The sequence below is a fragment of the Ochlerotatus camptorhynchus genome, unplaced genomic scaffold, assembly GCF_037179485.1.
Source record: "Ochlerotatus camptorhynchus isolate MF236.1 unplaced genomic scaffold, CSIRO-AGI_Acam_v1.1 ptg000150l, whole genome shotgun sequence".
NCBI lineage: Eukaryota > Metazoa > Arthropoda > Insecta > Diptera > Culicidae > Ochlerotatus > Ochlerotatus camptorhynchus.
This window is the reverse complement of record NW_027040640.1, coordinates 4,007,020-4,026,748: the sequence shown is the minus strand read 5'-3', so window position 1 is coordinate 4,026,748 and position 19,729 is coordinate 4,007,020. Positions and strand designations below refer to the sequence as shown.

Below are 19,729 nucleotides of genomic sequence, written 5' to 3'. Positions count from 1 at the left end.
CTAATGCAAAAATGGTATAGGCATGGAAAGCTCTCAATTAACAACTGTGGAAGTGCATCTAGAAAATTGAGATGATAGCACGCAATAAGCTCATATGCCATCAGCAATAAGAACTTTCTAGGTCGTCGTGATCACGAGATAAAATAAATCACAAAATGCTCAATTTTACATGTACAATTTAGCGTTTAGCGCCACGTACTGTCAGAAATCCGAACCAAACCGTCCCCCTTCAGCTGTCCAGCTGGCTTTCTGAACAACTTTGCTCAAGACAGCATCTTTGCATATAATCAGGATTTCGAAACATAGGTGGTGCTAAATTTGTTGGGGGTGATTCCATACTTATGGCTGGTAGTGTATATTCAAAAATATTTTGCTTTAATCAAGGGGTTGGGTCATCTTTTTTGTCAGTGTGCCTCAAGTGTGCAGCAGGTATGTCGATTGTGCCGGTCATAGAGCAAGCTGGGATTGTTTGTAAAATACCCATCCCGGCAACCCGGGATTTCTGACACCTTGAATGTTTTGATTTGAAATCGCAAGGATAAATTGGATTGAGGATGACGCGGGAAGTTGAGGGTGTGCGAAATTTCAGTGATTTGTGTATATACAAGTCCTGTGTTTGAGTGCTTTATAATGCCCTCAAAGGTAGACCAGAAACCTAGCTTTTCGTGATGTGAAAAACATCGGTCTATCAGCGGCCAGAAAGAGTTGGAACCGGTGGGGAGCGTTGTTGGAGACCGACTATAGAGGATGATGAATAGACTGCTTTAGTTTAATTTGTGTGAGTTGCAGCATTATTTGCGGGTACTAATACGGTACTAACTGCCTCTTTCTCTTGAGCCCACTCTAGAGCCTACATTTCATATTTAGATCTACAGCTTTCCCCCGAAGAACGCATTACCCACTGAGCTGCACCCACCGATTGGTTTCGGTGAGTTTTCAACCAAGCGCTCTGATTTTCTGTGAGTGACTAGTTCTCCATTGGCACTGCTCACATGCAAAAATCAGACCGACTGATTGAAACACCACCGAGAAAAAGCAGTGGGTGCAACTCAGTGGGTAGCTTGTTCTTCGGGGGATAGCTGTATAAGTGAACTGTTGGTCTGAGTTCCTCTTGTATACTCCATTAGAGGATGTTCCTGAAAATACAGTCAAACAGCACGTAATGCTGTGAACAACTTCAACGACAGTTATCCAGAAGTGCTCCCATTTTATTTACAACAATTCAATGCCTACAAGATTGTGCCGAAGGTATATCGAAGGTGTACCGATGTATGTGCCCAAGCTGTGCCGATTCTAATTTCGCCGCAATGTGCTGAGTGACTTACCCCTTGGCCTTAATTGAGTTTTTAAGATATTGAGACATGGATAAATTCCAAAGATTTTAAACTTGGACCTAATGAGATCAAACTTGGAAAATTTTCCATGAATTTGGAACGAAAATAAATATTCAAACTACGAACATATAATAAATTCCAATAAACCTAGATTTCGAATAAATTATGGGCCTAATGAACTTTAATGAAATAGAAATAGATTCAAGGGAATTCAGCGGAACATACCAAAGGATATTTTTTAGGAAATCGAAATATGAAGAAATTAGTTCTGTTGAACTCCATACTCCAGCTGAAAAGTAAGGAGAATTCCAAGGTAATTCCAAGGTAGTTCTGAGTAGAACTCCAAGGGAATCCTAAGTAGGATTCAATGCAAATTTACAAGAGATTTCTGTGGAACACTTCAAGACAATTCCAAAGGGAATTCAAAGAGAGTTCAGATTAAAACTGTAAGGCAATTTTGAGGAGGCTTTCCAATGTAAGGAGAACTGAAAGTGAATTATAAGGAGAATTATAAGGTACTTTCAAGTCGAATTTCAAGTGAAGAAGGCGAATCCAAAGGGAATTTTGGAAGAAATACAAAGAAAACTCTGATTCCAAAAGCAGGAGTATTTCAAAGAACTTTTGAGGAAAGTATCAAGGAAATTTACAACGAAGTTTTGAGATAAATTTCAAACGAATGCTATAGAGTTTGAAAGTTGTTTCTGTAATCATTTTAGAGAACTCAAAGAGTTCCTAGGAAAATCTGACAACAAATCAAGCAGAATTCAGAGAATTCGGAATATTCCATGGGAATTTTAGAAGAATACTTAGTGGTGAATATTGAGGAGAGATGTTTTCAGTAAAATCTTTGGGGGAATTCCTAGGTAAAACATCGAGAATTGTTTAGAATTTTATGAGAACTGCAGGGTGAATCAAAGAGTGCTCATTAGAGAATTACTAGAGTATTATGGAGCAAATTGTAAGGAAATACCTAATATGAACACCGTGATTTGTTTTTAGTTGTTTCTAAGAAAATTATTGAGACAATTCTAAAAACAACTAGTTCTTTAAAATAAAGGTCAAAGTTGATTCAAACACAGAAAACTTATCGAGACCACAGAAAAAAATGATACCTTGAAGTGTTTTTTTTTTTTAATTTAATATCTCATACCTAGAAAAGATCTATTTTCTGAATTAAGAAAAATTTCCAAGATTAGGAAAGTTTTTTTTTTAGATTTTTAGAGCATGAAAAATCTTTTCCGGTAATTTTGTGCATTCATTTACATTAATTTGCCTCTTAATTTTTTCATCAACAGAATTCCGTAAAATAATGTACGGATTTTTTGTAGGTTTTGATATCAGCTACAACTGTTTTGAATTACTCAAATCCGTATCTTTTATACATGTCGAACTAGAGTTGGCAGAACTAGTTATTGTTTTTCAGTGAATGTATTTTACATTCACTAAAAAGCAATGAAGTGTTCTGATCGCCCTGGTTCATCATGCATAAGAGATACAGATTTAGTTACCAGAGTTGTAGCTAATATCAAGCTTCATTTATCATTTTGCGGAATTCTGTTGATGAAAAAAGTTAGAGGCAATTGAATGTAAATGAATGCACGAAATGAATGTAAAAAATTTCAATGTTGAGTTCTCAGACTCATATCCAGGACATTCAGAACTTTCCTAGATTCTGGAACATAAGAAGCTTTGACTGCCCTTTTCAGCATAGTTGGCTCATTCGTGAAAACAGCAAGCTGAGAAAAATGCTCTTAAAGATGTTGGTTGGATTTGGATGGATGGGACAACATAGTTTTGGAATTTTTCACGACATTTTCTGAATAAAGTAGGACACTTTGCGTGTATATTGTAAAGTGATGGTACTTGTTGACAATCGATCGAATAATGGGACTGTTATGATGCACTGGGAATCCTGAACATGTTTTTAAAACTTTTAGTTTTTGTAAATTTTGGTGTCTAACAATTTGTAATATCTGCGATAAATCGGAAATTTGTATCAGTCCTGGAACTAGATTTGTTTTGACTTGACTAGTTTATTCAAAATATTACACTCCTTTATTTAAAACCTATCCATGTACAAAGTTGCTATGACGAATAAGTATCAGATGGATAAACATCATACATTAGTAGATCTTTTGTTGTAAATACAGTCAACTCTTCACAACTCGATATTCTATAACTCGATGGATTCTGCGGTCCTTATATTTTCCCCATGTATCTTACTCTCCATAAGTCAATATTTTTAAAAGTCAATGCCTCCTTTGGTCGTTGATCTATGTAGTTTTATTTTGATTCAATAACTCGATATGGTAGAGCTTCAATTATATGAGGAACTTTAAAAACATGATAACTGGTGCTCACATTGAGTACCTAGGACCCATCGACCACATCAGAACATGTTCCTGGTGTTTCGGGAAAATGGTCCGTACCTTTAACTTATACCAGGACATATCATGAGATATATCAAACAGGTTATATTAAATGCTCAGGGCGGATGCTGGGTTATTAAGGTCAGAAGACCAAATGGTCACTAGGCCGAATGGTCATTATCAACGAATCCAAACACATAAAGCAACCAACGATACAGACAAAACGGTTGCTAAGACTACCATGACAAACTCGCTCGTAACATAGCTCGATCGGAGTGGTAGAAGGATAATGATATATTGATTGCCTGCTTTGTTGTAATATACATGGTTGAGGACATAGCTTGATCGGAATCGAGAAAAGACAAAACAAAAACATTCCCATTAACACACGTGTATCACCTTCGGCTTTACTTCGTGAAGCAGCTTGCCAATAATTTGCTCGTGTCCTTCTACCGCCCCGAGTGAGCGGCGTCTCACGGGCTGCCTGTCATGAAAAAAAAAAATGAAGAAGATTATATCATTATTGCTTTCCACTTCTGACATAGCATTATCATTCGGTTCGTTGTTCGCTTGTCATTTTGTCATTTGGAGATAATTTTGATTCCTTGGTCATTAGGCCAAATTACGGAAAATTATTTCTTAACACTTGGGACGAAAATTTGCTGGTTTGAAATTCATGGTGTCTGCTACAAGGAAAAAAAAAGTGGAAAACCGAGAATCCTCAAGGAATTTTATTTTTCCTGGAAACACCTGGAATTCTCAGAGAATTAAGGGTTTTAAATATTTAAATACTTAAATAACATTTCACGCATTGAACTTAATAAAGATTGTACTCGAAAAAAAAATGCAACACTTTCTTTACTGTATAACTTTTTATTTCATGGGTAAAAATTGATGAAATTTTGATTAAAACTAGTTTAGAGTGTAATGTTAACATGTGCAAAATCTCGTCACAATATGTCAATCAAGTGGTTATCGAGATGGCGTCCAAGCAAGAAGTGCTTCGACAAAAAATTATGGGAGCGGTCGTGGAAAATCCAGACCAGTCCCACAGGTGGAACGCGAAACAGTTTGGAATCGACTATTCGAGCGTGTCCCGTGTGGTAAAATTGTTCAAGGAAACCCAGACGACCAAGCTGGCAGGGACCGACCCCGTGGACGCAAGGAAGGTGAGAGATTACTTCAAGCGGAATCCGAACCTTTCGATTCGGGACGTGGCCAAGAGGGTCAATTCTTCCGTCTGATTCGTCCAGCAGACAATGAAGCGGGCCGGACTTCATGTCTTCAAGGCAAGGAAGGCGCCTAACCGATACGGTGGCCAAATCCCGCGCCAGGAAGTGGTACCGCGAGTGGTTGGTGCAGCCAAAATCTATCGTAATGGTCGACGAGACGTACTTTAAAGCAAACGCCAAGTAGATCCCCGGCCAGGAGTTTTCCGTCGGCAAGTCCCGCCTGGATGTCCCGGAGAAGTTCCAGAACGTCGACAAATTTGCCAAAAAGCAGTTGGTGTGGCAGGCGATCTGTGGGTGCGGCAAATTCAGCAAGCCGTACATAACGACCGGCACCATCAACGGCCAAATATATAAATCAGGTTGCCTCCAGAAGCGCCTGCTGTCCTTCCTCCGGACCCACGAAGGTGACACTCGGTGATGGAGTGGTACGTAGCCAACGATGTTGTTTTTGTGCCGAAGGAGACAAATCCGTCAAACTCGCCAGAATTTCACCCAATAGAAACATTTTGGGCGATTGTGAAGGGCAACCTCTGAAAACAGGGAAGGTCTTCAACAACAAGGATTTAGAGAAAGATTGGATGAAAGTTTGTAAGAATGATGCTGCAAGTGTTGCACAGGATTTGATGGATAGCGTTAAGTCCAAGGTGCGGGAATTTAGCCTAGAAGAGATTGAATAAACCAACTTTGCAAAAACATAGCTAATATGTGTTTATTTATTCCGTGAGAGTTTCAAAAATATTCGACTTACAATGAATTTTTGGTGATCATTTGTGTCTGTTGCATTCATTTCGAGTACAGTCTTTAGATCATGAGTGGATTTATAATTTTTAAAAATTCAAAGGCTTGAATTGCTTTTTTTTAGGTTCTGGAATATGGAAATTTTTCATAAATTTTAAATTTTAATAATCTTTTTGAAATTGTGCATAATTACTTTATTTGTACAGGCTCAATCGAATAAACTTTACAGAGCCGAGTATTACTGTCTTATATGTCTCGGTTGTCTCGAGATTAGTGGAGATTTACAATTTTTTGGATGGGAAAAGGGCAGAAGGAGGTTTGAATTTAAAAATAATTGAACTTGGACAAATTTTCAAGACCTATTTTAGGTATAATTCAACGGAGAGAATCTGTCAATGTTACTTAGGACCTACTGCAATATTCAGCTTGAATTATCGTTTTTATCAAAAGGCTAACTCTTTCAACTGAAGTGTAATAAAGAATATCCGTCAAACACTTCCGAAAACATTTTTTGATACAAAACAATGTCAAAATCTAACCAAGACCTATTTCCTAGGTATTTTCCAAGATCACAGATTTGAAAAACGTCAAGATTAAGGACCTTGCATAATTTACAAGGCTCATGAAATTGGAAAATAATTTTTCTCAGTCCAAGGGAGTTCTGGGAAGAACTGTGAGGAAAACGTCAAGTGCAATCTGATTTCAAGGTAGTTCTGAAGAACTGCAGATTCTATGTGAAACCTGAATCCCAAGATAATTCTGAGTAGAATTCCAAGTAAATCCTGAATAGGATTCGAAAGAAATTCGATTCCGGAGCATAATTCCATGGGAATTTTCGGAGAATACGTCGAGACAATGCTAAATGGAGGATTACAATTAAATCTGAAAATAATTCCAGGAGAACTTCAAAGGAACTCGGAAACGAATTTCCGGAGACTTCTGACTTGATAAATATATGGAATTTGTTACTTCACTGCAAACGAATTCTTGGGAAACTTTCGATGTGAGTAAAAGTCCAAAGGAAGAAGTACAATTTAAAGGGCATTCTGAAATGCATTCTTTGAAAATTCTGAGAATATTGGCGAAGGATTTCTTACTGAGGAGCATTTCAAGGAAATTCCGAGGAAAATTCCGTGGGAATTGAATTCTGACGATGATTCCAACGAAAATGCAAGGCACATTTCAATCATGTTCCAGAGATATTTTTTAGAGAATTCAAAGGAGCGTTCCAAGGGAATTGTGAGGAGCATTTCAAAGAATTTATGGGAGCCCTGAGCAAAACTAAAAAGAAATTGCTAGAAGAAGAAAATACCCTAGGAATTTCAGGAGAATACAAAGTGCTACTGCTCGCACAAGCTAACTAAAAATACACGTGTACTGGGTAGCTTCACCGATATTATGATGTATCAAAAGATAATTTCCTAGCAAAATATATATAAATATAACAAATTTCAACTAAACTGATCGCGAGGAAAATTAAGAAGAAATTTGTATGGCCAAACAGATCAGAACTTCAAGATATCGTAACAGAAAAAGAGTCATCAGTCTTCGATCGAACCAATACTCGCCCCATGATCCTGACAAAACAAAAATCAAATCCAACCCAAACAACGACAACCAACATTCGTCGTCCAAATCGAGCCAGGTTCTTAGCCCTAGCTCTTTTTTCAAAATGAAAAAATACGATTATAAAAAACGGCGAGGGTGCACACATATTGATTGACAATATCGGGAATACATTCATTTTTTTTCCCTTCATTATTTTCTTTCGTCCATGTAGAACTTCCTCTCGCACTACGTTATTCCTCTGCCTCACGCTTATTCATTAGGAGGCATCACAGCTTGCACGCGCATTCTGCTTGTGTCTGTGTCGGTGTGCATCTCTTCTGTGGATTGGATACAGTCGCATTAATTTTCCTCATCATTCGCTTGATTCGTTTTTTAATATTCCTCCTTCCCCCAGGGGACCGAAGCGATGGGTGGATGGGGCACAGTCTCATTTAAATTAGCATTTTATAAAATTGTCTACCTCGGAAGCCACTGGAGCGCTACGGCAGAGCCACACAGCCAAGCTGCTGCCGAGAACTGCTTACGGGTTCAATGAGTTTTATTACACTGTTAATTGGGGGAGACTTAATTTTCCGTATGTGTACGCTTGCGGAACGTAATTACATACCCCCTCGCACTTCCCTGGATCCACGCCCACGCACTAGCTGCTGGAAGGGTGGAGACGCAGGGTAATTGGAGGTTGAAGGTAATTTCACCTACAATGGGAAAACAATTACATGCTCTCGCGTCGCGGTCGGCAGTGGTTGTGGTGTAGTAATGGTGATTGTAGTGGTATATGATGCTCGAATCGCAGTCTGCCAGAGGTGAGTTACCGGTTCGCGGTGAAATAAAGGGAAACATTTTACATTTATAATATGCGCACGATATGCACACGACAATGACGACGGAGACGACGACGACGTCGACAAAAGTAGTGGAGAACAAGGTGAAGACGATGATAATCACAGTCCCTGGAAGCGCAGGATGGTAGACATACATATAAGGAAACCGAGGAGAAAAGAGCAGAAATCTGCAAAAAGAGGAGTAGAGATCTCCAGCGCGAGAAATGAGAATGCAGCAGGCGGCGAAAAAATGCACTTCGGATGAAGACCAGGGACGTTTATAACATTTTATATGAACTGTAGACAAACCGTAGCCTAAGTTCCCTAACCTTTTCTGGACACCGCATTTAAATTGAACGCCAAGATAATAATTAATTATTGATTTAAAAAAAAAGTTAAACGACAGTTACAGCCACAACCAAGCCCAGCCCAGCCTACGCACACCGCTGAATGACGAAGATCCACAAGAAAATAATATGCCGCCTTATTATTTTTTTATTAAATTGGGAGCCATTTTAGTATGTGTATATGGAAAGCGCAGTATGGTTGTAAATTTGTGCACCATCTCACTGGCCAGTCTAGTTCTGCGTACTAGCCACTGTTACTTGCACCGTGTCGTCGTGATGAATAAGGATCAGTATGCATCACATTTTGCGATTATGGATCTATATAGTGCCCTCGGTGTGCGGCAGAGAGCAGCACCTGGTTTCTCTTGACTTTGGATCAAAATCTGAGAGAGGGATGCAGATGACCATCTCTGAGTGACGGGACCTTGCGAACGCGCCTATATCGGTGGTGTGTAACCGGTTGGTTAGGTGATGTAAGATGGGAAGGTGGAACACAGGCGACGACGTACGGGGACACAGAAAGAAACAAGATTGCCAAGGTTGGCGAACAATCCGTATTGCTGTACGAACCAACATATTTGGCATCCCGGGAGGTGCAGGAAGATATTGAACACATTGGACGATTGTGCAAATGAAGGTGTGAAATGCGAGTGTGACGGTTTTTATTTTTCTTCACCGTCCACCAATCGACGCGGTGTTTGACGAGGGGATTAAAATTAAACTGAAATTAACGAGTGCGAGAGAGTTGTTTGAACAGTGATACTGAACGGGGACCGAACGGTGTTATTTTAGGGGATCGTGATCAATAATGAAGTTGATTATTCCGTTTTAAGTAAGTGGAACTGTTCCAGGTAAATGGGTTTGTTTACAGACGATATGCTATAAAACAGCAAAATGCGAGTGTTTGATCAACGGGTGGCTTATGATTGTGGCGTTCATTTAGGTTCCCGGAATTAAATGCTAACGGATGGAACATTAGACTGATGCAAAATGTTAAATTTTCGCTGCACGTGCTGATTCAAATTGGATGTTCCATTTGAAGTTTATATGAAAGTTACAATGGAAAAAGCAAAAATAAAAAAATTATAGCTGTGCTTGTTGGAAATTTTCTCAGCTACAGCTTTGTATAAGACTATTTTTCGATCAAATGTAAGGAACAAAAGTTATAATTGATTAAAGTTACTGATGTCTTATGATTATGCTCAATCAACTGCGCAGCAGGCAACATTGGTGTTTCTGGCGCGTAGAATAGAGCACAAACATCATGGCTACTATGTCAAACTGCAGAATACAGTGTTGTCCACAGAACTAGAGAGTGTCTAGTATAAGAGAGGAGCGGATTCAAAACAAACTGCCTTGGCAACCTATGCCTAGGTGATTTCTAGCAACACTGCCAATGCAATCAAGATAGGCGCTGCTTGATTGGCTCTGGTTTGACAGTTCGTTTGGCTCATAACCAGCCAGTCCACTCCTCTCTTACACTAGACCCTCTCTACACAGAACCTAACTGCAGTCAACTGGGTTTTTTTTTTCATGTTCATTAAGGGCATCTTTAGCGGCGATCCAATTGGTTGGTTTGGTCTAAAATTTTGGAGCAGACCCAGACCGAGCCCTTGTACTGGTGGTCTATATTTTGTTTTAGACTAGTTCTAAAATGTGTTTTTTTTTTTTTTAAACCAGTATAATTCTCGATCTATTTTGAACTGAATTTGGATCAAGGCAAGCACTGTTCCAAACTAGTTTGACAGCGAGGGGGGCGACACATCTAAATCTCAATTCTAGATGCTCAAAAAATCTCACCCTAGCGAATCAAACTTCGAAAAATTATCTTTCATTTCTCGCATCTACTTGCATCGTACTTCATCTTTTGCAGGAAATCTTCAAAATCGACATAAATCTGCCTTCTATCTACTCAGCGTGCGTGTAGCTAGCCACAGCAAAACACAATCTTTTCTGCATCGTAGATAGAGTCGCCCCCCTCGTTTGACAGCTGTCGCACTCGAGATTTTGTTTTGTTTTGTTTCGTTGTTGGGGTTTTTTCAGCAAAACAAACCGATTTAGTTCCTCGATTTTCTAAGAAACGTGGGCGGAACAATCGACTGCTGTTGACATTGGTGTAGTTCCAGCTCTATCGCGCTATAGCTGCTGCTGTTGCTGCCGACCGTGCCGTCACAGCTGCGAAAGGATCACAAGGGAGACATCCGGACGCTTCTGTTCTGCAGGATTTTCCAGTCATGTTCTGGAAACTCCCAGAGAAGTGGCCAGTTTCTGACTTTGTCCAAAACTCATCATATGACACATCAAATCACATTAGATTTCAAAAGCAATATCAATGGTAGTCAAATATAGTGCACAGAATCATGTTGACCCCTATCGGATATGTTCCGGACACCTCAAAGGAAATGGCCAGCTTCTGATTTAATCCAAAACCCATCATGCGCCTCATAGCAAATCACATTAGATTTCAAAACCAAGATCAATGGAAGTCAAATAATGTGCCCAGGACCACCTTTCTTACTTTCAAGCATCTTCTAGGGAAATGACTAGTTTCTGATATGGTCTAAACCCTTTGATGTGTCAAATCTCATCTGCGTGTCACGTTAAAACAGTGATGCCATTCGTACGGAAGGTACTGACATGATTTAATTGCTTCTGTTTAGAATAGTCATGAAAATTTTATGAATAATAATTCAGATTTAGTAAAAACTAAGCTATCACTGCAGCTTCTACTGGAGCAGTGTTGCTGGTGTGAAGAGCGATATCTTTTTCCCAATGAATCAAGATATGAGATTTTAATATCGACTAGAGCCAAGAATACTGTTTATCTGTTTCGACTATTCATGCATGTTTTATTTAGAGGAATTGGATCATCAGGATACATCAGGAAACTACCGTTACAGGTGAATATTTCGGCCTTCAGAGAAAATGGAATCATGCGAAAATTGACGATGACATTTTTTTAATTCTGTGTGGGTTAAAACATGAACAAATAATAACAAACAATAACAAGTATTCAATCAGTACAGCACACAGTGGTTTAAAAGTGAAAATTCGTGAACTGAATTGAACCCCGATGTTTGTGTACATTTTAGCCATTTGACGTGTTCCAACGATTTTCATAATGGTCTGTTCCGCAACTTTTCGAATAATCATCTTAAATTTTTATTAAGGTGCAACTGTACTTCAGAAACCTAACTATTCCATTTCAACAAATAGGGGGGTACATAAAAAAGTTATAGAAAATATTATTTCAAGAAACTTTGCTCAAGACATCAAGTTGCCATGACTTCAATTTGCCGAGATATAGGATATTCTTTGACAGTTGTACCTTAAGATCAGTTTTTTAAGCTCTTATATACTTTAATCACGGTGTATCGTTGATACTTGCAGAGATTTTAAACTAGGAAAATGTTGAAGCTAGTTAAATTGAGAATCCTTTACAAAGCTCTTTTGTTTAGGAAACATCTGGTTAGTTAATTCTATCTTAATTTATAAGAACAATAACAGGGAGCATTCAAATGAAGGAACAAACAAAATAAAATTTACAAAATAAACTAAATTTCAAAATCCTTGAAAGTTTCATTCTCAATCTCCGAATCACTTTCTTCTGGACTGTCCATGTTCAACAAGAACTTTGCATCTTGAGACAACGTTTCTGTCTCCTTTTTAGGATTTTGTCGCATACTGGAGATTAGTGGGTCCGATGATACAAGCAAACGACGAATCAAGTCAAGGTTCAAGATCATTCTTGAGCATTGTCTTGTATGATCTCGACGATATCGCTTGAGATCTTTATTTCTAGATTCCTGAGCCTCGGAAAGCTGGCCTCGGTCGTAAAACGGCAGCGATGTGATCAAAAAAACCTCTACGTGTTTTTTAAAGGGTGACCCCAAACTTATGATCGGGAGTGTATGAGAGAAAATCTGAGAGATGCAATATGGATTATGGAATACTTGGATACCTTTAGAATGATACCTGATCAATCTGAAATCTAGAACATCTCCTCATCCATTAACGTATGAGTTAAGTAAAAAAGTCTCGCGTAATGTTTGAAAAGGGCCTATCCTCGTTGATCGATTCTCTTCAACGACATTCTCTTTGGTTTACCACGGCAACATAAACGAATTTCTCGCTAAGCTCGCAGCACAGTTCGACAGAAGATTATGTTAGCTTCCACCTGAAACAACACACTGAATGGGAAATTTATTTACAGTCGGGTTATTCGCGAAAGAGAATCGATCGCCTTTTCTCGTGTTGCGCGAGAAGTATGCGTTTGGCTAGTACTGTCGCATTAAAGGCCCTTAGCTCATTTTCAACTTCTATTCAATTTTCATACTGCCGTACTCTTGCGGAAATATCAACCTCTCCTGTTCAGACCTTTCTCTAGCTAGTAAATTATCACACTAAAGCTTCATGTTAGATAGCATTTCCAACCAACTGTGAAAATCGTAAACTTCACGTAATACAAACACTTTGAATGTAACATCCTGAGGTTTTCAATGCAATCTCTTATAACTTGGCATTGTTTTAAATAATGTCTGAGCAACCTGGAATCTTTGAGAATATCATGAAAATGTGATTTAAATTGTTGAGCAGATGAAGATCTTCTGATCATGCTCAAGTGAGGAAATTTTGAAGATCTATGATCGATTGGAGGCATTTTAAATAATTTATGAGCAACCTGGTATCTTGAAAAACGTATAGAGGATATGATTTGAATTGTTAGGCAGTGGAATTGTTTAGATCTTTGATCACCTGAAGGTCTTTGCAATAATTTCTGAGCAACCTGGTAAGATGAGAGAATATCTGGGAGATGTGATTGGAATTGTTGAACAGTTGATGATTTTCAGACTGATACCTGATCACGCTAAAGCCTTTATCAGATATCTTGAAGATTTTTTGAAGATCTACGATTATGTACCTGGAAGTCTTTTGAATAATTTCTAAGCAAACTGGCTTTTGAGAGGGGCAAGGGCATTGCTAATTGCAGATATTTTGCAAGGACGCACCGATTGCCCTGTTCTTCTTAGGCAAAATGACATCAATGTTCAACCCAGAGACCTACGGATAATTCAATGCTGCGCCTGCCCATACAGCGAACTAATTATAGCATGTTTCGCGCAATCGGTGGTTTACAGAGACTCTTCAATAGGGTCTCCGCACTATTTGACTTTGACCTGACTCGCCAGCTGCTTCGCCGGAGGTTTAGTTCTTCTTTTTTTTCTAGATCAGTTTAATTTATCTAGAAAGGTTCCTTTTTTTACGAGATGACTATTGAGTTATTGATGTTTAGTTATAGTACTATTCCCGGGAAACATAAAATTGAAATTGATTCTGGGAATGGAAACACTTATTGGACCTAAGCCCCTGGGTAAATCACTGGACCACTTGTATCAAATCGGGCACATTAAGCTTATTTTGGGCCGATCTTAAGTGTATTTAAAGATTTGCTGGTGTGCATAAATATGACAATGAATTTCCATCCTCGAAAAAAAAAATCAAAACATTTCAAACCGTTCAGAAAATTCCACACGGTTGAACGACTTCTAATTAACGGCCATCAGCAAGTTAAGTAAGTAAGTGCCCGCAGTAGGGAGCGCGAAGCGTTAATTATCCTAATTTTGTCAGTTAATGAACAACATCCGTTGCCGGGGAAACAGCTGCCTGCCTCGTAAAACCTCACGGACAGCGGTGATCAACGAAAAATTATTCCAACCTTAGAGAGACGTGAGAGCCGGAATTACAATGAGTGTTTATCCACTTTGGTCAACTCACACAATCACTGTATATAGCAGGGAAGAAAAAAAGGAGCGATAGAGGAGAGTGTGTGAGAGAGAGAGAAGAACGTCAACGACGTACTCACGAATTCAAAAGTATTTAGGGTATGAATGGCCCTCCCTAGGTCAAGGAAGGCAACGAGAGGCGGGGGACCCCAAATGTATCAGTTGACTGAACTTGTTAAATCATAAAAATAATTAAATCAAATAGAGCTCCATCGCAGCAGCAGCAGCACCGCTCTGAAGTGCCACCACGGCCAATGCGTAAACAGCTCTAATTTTCAAACTGGGGGAGCGAAAAATAACGAGCACTTGTCTCACTTTTCTCATTGCAGTGATTCCATCGAATGATTTCGGACGCGTGTTAATTGGTAAACTTGGTGCGATATTTACGCTAAAATCATCACTGCATGGAAGAGCACAGGAAACGTAGAAATGACGAAACTGATGTTAGCACGTGGTTGAATTTGATCCGGACGAATCTTAAAAGTATCTACAGGTAAGTCGTTGAAAACTATATTTCTGTCTTTTAGAGTGACTTACCCTATCCATTGGCTTGACTATAAATTAAGATGTACACGCCAAACTCTATTTATGTAAAATTCTACATTTTCCTGCATATTTTGCATTATATTAATAAGATTTCCGTGAATAAAAACGACAACAAACTCTTCCAAAAAAAAAGAGCATCAACTCCTCTAGGGTTGAACCGCAACCGGCCGGCCCGCACTACTCGACGAAAGTGTGAAGAAAAAGTAAACAAAACCTCATGCTATCACCTCGTAAAAAGCAAGCCTCATGAAATGACTTGTGTTACACAACATACAACTACGGTGAGTTCCACCCATGGCCAGCCGACCACGAGTCCCAATTTCAAAAGCCATATCTTCTTGTTTACTGTCCCAGTGTTCCTCCGATGCACACACACACACACATTCACTCAGGTATCCTTTTCCTCATTCCTTCTAACCGCATCCTTCTTGGGTCGTGCTGCTGTATGTAGCTGGCAGCGAGCCGAAGGAAAATTTATGACCCATCCCCGAGAGCCCTAACCAGAAAGCATCAATAAGGTGCGGTGAGAGAAACGTCACAAGGAGAAGAAATTATGACCATAAGACTGCAGGAATATGCTTCTGGTTTGATATCAGTAGCACCAGCCCTACTCTCTGCCATCAGCAAATGGGACAGCTGTGGGTTCGGTCGTTGACGACGCGGGACGAAAACTGGGAGTTCTTACGGCGATCCTACTAATTGATTATTTGTTACTGTAGTGTAGGCAACATACTACACCTTCCGGAAGGAAAGAACACTGATAGCTCCAAGGCAAGACAGATGGTAGGCGAGACCGAGGCGAGAGGAGTACATGTGTTTTACTCAAATTAATTACCCGGCGCAAACAGTATAATTTAAATGACATAACAACAAATGACAAAATGACAAATTTGAAATGCAATTCACGGTAGATGAATAAGTGAAAAAAAAATTATCTTACGGTGAAGCTTATTTAATTCCTGTTTTCGATCAAGTCATCGGTGTTCAACGAGGACTGTTCATCACTTACCATCCTTACCAGACGTTCAATAAACTAGTTTTAAAATAAATCTGATCCTTTCCTGGCTATCAATAAATACGGTTCTCAATAGGTTATGGGCGACAAGCAAAAACAAGTATCTGTTCATGGAATTGTTCAATTTTCCGGAAGTGGCTACGATACTTGGAAATTCCGCGTTCAGGTGTACTACGAAGTCTCGAATGTGTGGGATGCAGTGGTGAAGGATGTTCCAGCGGTAGCTGCTGAAGCGGTCAAGTTTCATGAAATGAACCGCAACGCAAAGGCACTGCTAGGGAGCTTGGTGTCAGACGAGCACTTAGGATGTATCCGTTTGCTAAGAAGTCAGCCAGGAACAAAGCCGTGATAAGGAAGCAGATCCCTCGTCTTGAATTGAAGGAAGGGTCGTCACTACGAGGTCATGTTCTGAAGTGTGAGGATCTTGTTCGGCAACTCCTGTACCTATTAAAGAAGAAATCGAAGGTGTTTGAAAAATTTAAGAATTTGAAGCAATGTCTACAGAAGCCTGTGGAACGAAGATTTCAGCACACAGTAGATCAAGGGCGTGAATATTTATTGCTCGGGCAATCAGAAGAAGCACTACAAGACCAAGGGGATTCAGATCGAACCAACAGTAGCTTTTTTTTCGGGACATAACACTACTGCGACCAGTAATTTGATCTATTGAAGTACATCCCGTGTCCTTAGTTTAGTGCATGTCTTATTACTCCATCACTATTGAGAAATGATGAAGTATTCGATTACAGTTTTCATTCTTACATTTATCGCAAGGATCCGTTTCTAATTGAAAGGTCCCGCTATTTATACCCTTCGGAGTGTTGAAACACCCTCCAAAGGCGCGCCCCTTTGTCAGTCAAAATTGGATTCCTTAGCCACAAAATTAAGGAATGACACCGATAATGACCATGCATCAGAACCCTAGTCTTAACTACTTCAAACTAGGGAACAACGAATAGAAGATTAGGTATCACATAGATGAAGACTAACTAACTCATTTTGTCATTGTTTCAAGATCATCCTCGGTCCACGCAACCCGAGGACTTACCACTATTAACAAGGCATAAAAAGTAAGATGTGTTCCTTTGATTACTGAAAAATCCTGTTCCTCTAGTTTGAAGTAGTCAGGACTAGAAATCGGTGGTAGATCTTACATCCCATAACGTACCACGAAAAGGTGATCTACCTACGTTACGGGGCTGCAGTAGCTTACTACTCGCAGCAAAACGGGGTTGCAGAGAGACTTAACAGAACTTTGATAGAGCAGGTAGGGGAAAAGTTGGCTTCGGCAATACCTTAACCTATTATCGTCAGGGGGGTAAACAACGTCCTCGAGAGCTCAATTTTGGCATGTGGATACATTGTGTTTCAGAGCAACTATTGGCCAAATTTAAGTGCTATAGGACTTTGTTAACCCCCCTGACGATAATAGGTTAAGATATTGCCGAAGCCAACATTTCCCCTATGTAAAATGATGATAGGATCCAAACCGCCTAAGTCGTTGTGGTGCGAATCCGTGTTGACGGCTGTTTTCCTCGTGAACCGGAGCCCAACTTCTGTGCTATCAAATAGTCACACGCCAGCTGAACTGTGGTACAGGAAGAAACCTAGCCTTGAGAAGGTACGTGTTTTCGGATGTCAAGCCTATGTGTGGGTGCCGAACTAACATCGAAAAAAAGCTGGACGCGAAGGGCCGTGAGCTGCTGATGGTCGGATACGCACCAAATGGTTACCGATTATGGGACAAGAACAACAGGCGAATCGTGATTGCTCGTAACGTCAAGTTTAACGAAGAATTCTTTTCGTGGACTAACGATACCAGAAACCTTTCTGAAGAGCGTTTGGTGGTTCCTCTACTTTATCTAATCTAATCTAATCTAATACAAACGCAGCCAGTACGAGAAAGCATCCTGAAAAATGATTACGTTAGATGAGGTCTAATCATTTTTCTTGTCTAATTGATGTTTACAGCATATCTGAGATATGATATAAACATCAATGCGGCCATGCCTACTGCGTTGTATTTGCCGCAAAGATGATTCTTGGAAATTAATGGGAACATTTCTTGAATCTACAGGGGTGGAAGGATGCGTGGACATACCGTACCAAACGCTCCGATTTACTATGTGTAGTTGTGTAAATATTTGTACAATATTGAAGAATCATAAAATAATGCAATGGAAGGATCTTACCGAATTTTCTCCTATGTACCACAACACATTGCTTGTTGAGCAAAAAAACTAACCACTTGTTGATTCACCGATTTGTTTGCACTTTCCCTTCTGTTCTGTAATTCCGTGCTTCTCGCGGCAATTTCCTTCCGTAGATCGTCCTTGGTCTGTTTTGAACTTTTCTTTAGTATGTCCTGATTATAGCACTTTTTGCTCGTTTTCACGCGAATGGAGGCGAACCAGCCTCAGTCTGAAAGTCTCCTAAATAAAGATAAATCAATCAATCGGTTTCACGCTCTTAAAACGACAATAATCAGATTCAGATCCTCCACATTTCTGGTCTGCCAGAATCTCTCGTACTTCTACCAGTGATAGATGTTGTCTAAAACACCGGAGGGAAAACACGAAACCAGAACTATTCGCAAACTTTATCAATTTAATGAGACCACCGCTAAAAATCTTCGTTTTTCAAGTATTACACAACCGAAAAAAAAGGTTTTTAGACGGAAAACACACAGACAAGCTCTTTGGTGGTTCCTCTACTTTATGAGCAAGAAGGGGAAGAGAATAAGCTGACCGAGCAGATCATCGACGATACCGTTCCGGAACTGCTGTAGATTGTCTCTCCTCGTCAGATGTTCCCAAAACATACACTGAAATTGCCATTCGTGATGACTGCGACCTGTGGTACCAGGCGGTAAACGAAGAGCTCAACAATGGAAGTTGATAACGGTGAAGCCACTCAGAACGAAGTGGATGTTCCAGCTCAAAGAGGACGAGACTGGACGACAAATTCGACACAAGGCGCGATTGGTAGTGAAGGGCTTCCTTCAACGCCCTGGAATCGATTTTGAAAATACATTCGCAGCAGTGGCAAGACTATCAACAGTTTGCGTGGTGCTCGCTGTTGCTGTCCAAAGTAGTTTTCGTGTCCACCAGATGGACGTCAAGACAGCTTTCCTACACGGGGAACTAAAAGAAGATCTCTATATGGAGGTACCAGAAGGCGGGAAAGCGAAATCTGGCAGCGTACGGTTTTTGATCTAATTTCCGTCCTACTATGCACAACCCGCGCTTCTGTCAAAGATAACTTCTAAATTAATTCACCTTTCCATACGTACCGTTGGATTTGATAAAGAGTCACAAATTGTTGAGATATTGTTTAAAATGTAATAGGGGAAATTTTGGCTTCGGCAATACCTTAACCTATTATCGTCAGGGGGTAAACAACGTCCTTGGGAGCTCAATTTTGGCATGTGGATACATTGTGTTTCAGAGCATTTATTGGCCAAATTTGAGTGCTCTAGGACTTTGTTTACCCCCTGACGATAATAGGTTAAGGTATTGCCGAAGCCAACATTTCCCATACTGCTTCCTGATTCTAAATTCGTGCTACGAGTGTCAATTCCGTCCTAACGCATTGAAACGCCATTAGATTTTCTCCGTCGTACGGATAAACGTAGAAAAATGGAATTCGCTACGAGCGCTTCCTTTGTTTTGAGAAAAATGAGCGTAAATATTCATACAATGCGCTCTAATAGGATTTATGTTGTAGCTAATGAACTAACGCAGCGGAACAAACCTATTATTGATTTGTGCACGGTGAAATCATTGATATTATTGATCTTTTCTGATCGATAGAACGAAAATGGGCGATTACGACGAAGTAGTGCTCTACCCTATGCAAACTAAAAAGGTCACTGTACGGTTTGAAACAAGCCCCACGGTGATGGAACGAACGTTTCAACTGAAACTGGGATTTCGTTGATCCAGACATGATTACTGCCTCTATGTCTCTTCACGT

At 39.8% G+C, this 19,729-nt stretch overlaps 2 protein-coding genes across 5 annotated transcripts in view; one reads left to right on the top strand and one right to left on the bottom strand.

Annotated features, from left to right (window-relative positions):
- LOC135701176 (zinc finger protein 84-like) overlaps positions 1-19,729 on the bottom strand; it is a 271,564-nt gene that overhangs the window by 139,922 nt on the left and 111,913 nt on the right. The gene's annotated exons all lie outside the window — the stretch shown is intronic.
- Positions 1-19,729, top strand: part of LOC135701164 (uncharacterized) — a 65,120-nt gene that overhangs the window by 9,389 nt on the left and 36,002 nt on the right. For 3 of the 4 annotated variants that reach the window (XM_065221901.1, XM_065221900.1, XM_065221902.1), the window contains exon 2: positions 14,523-14,686. The gene's annotated coding sequence lies outside the window, so the exon portion shown is untranslated. Of the gene's footprint in view, positions 1-14,431; positions 14,452-14,522; positions 14,687-19,729 lie in introns of those variants that run through there. The other variant, XM_065221903.1, reaches the window with a different exon arrangement.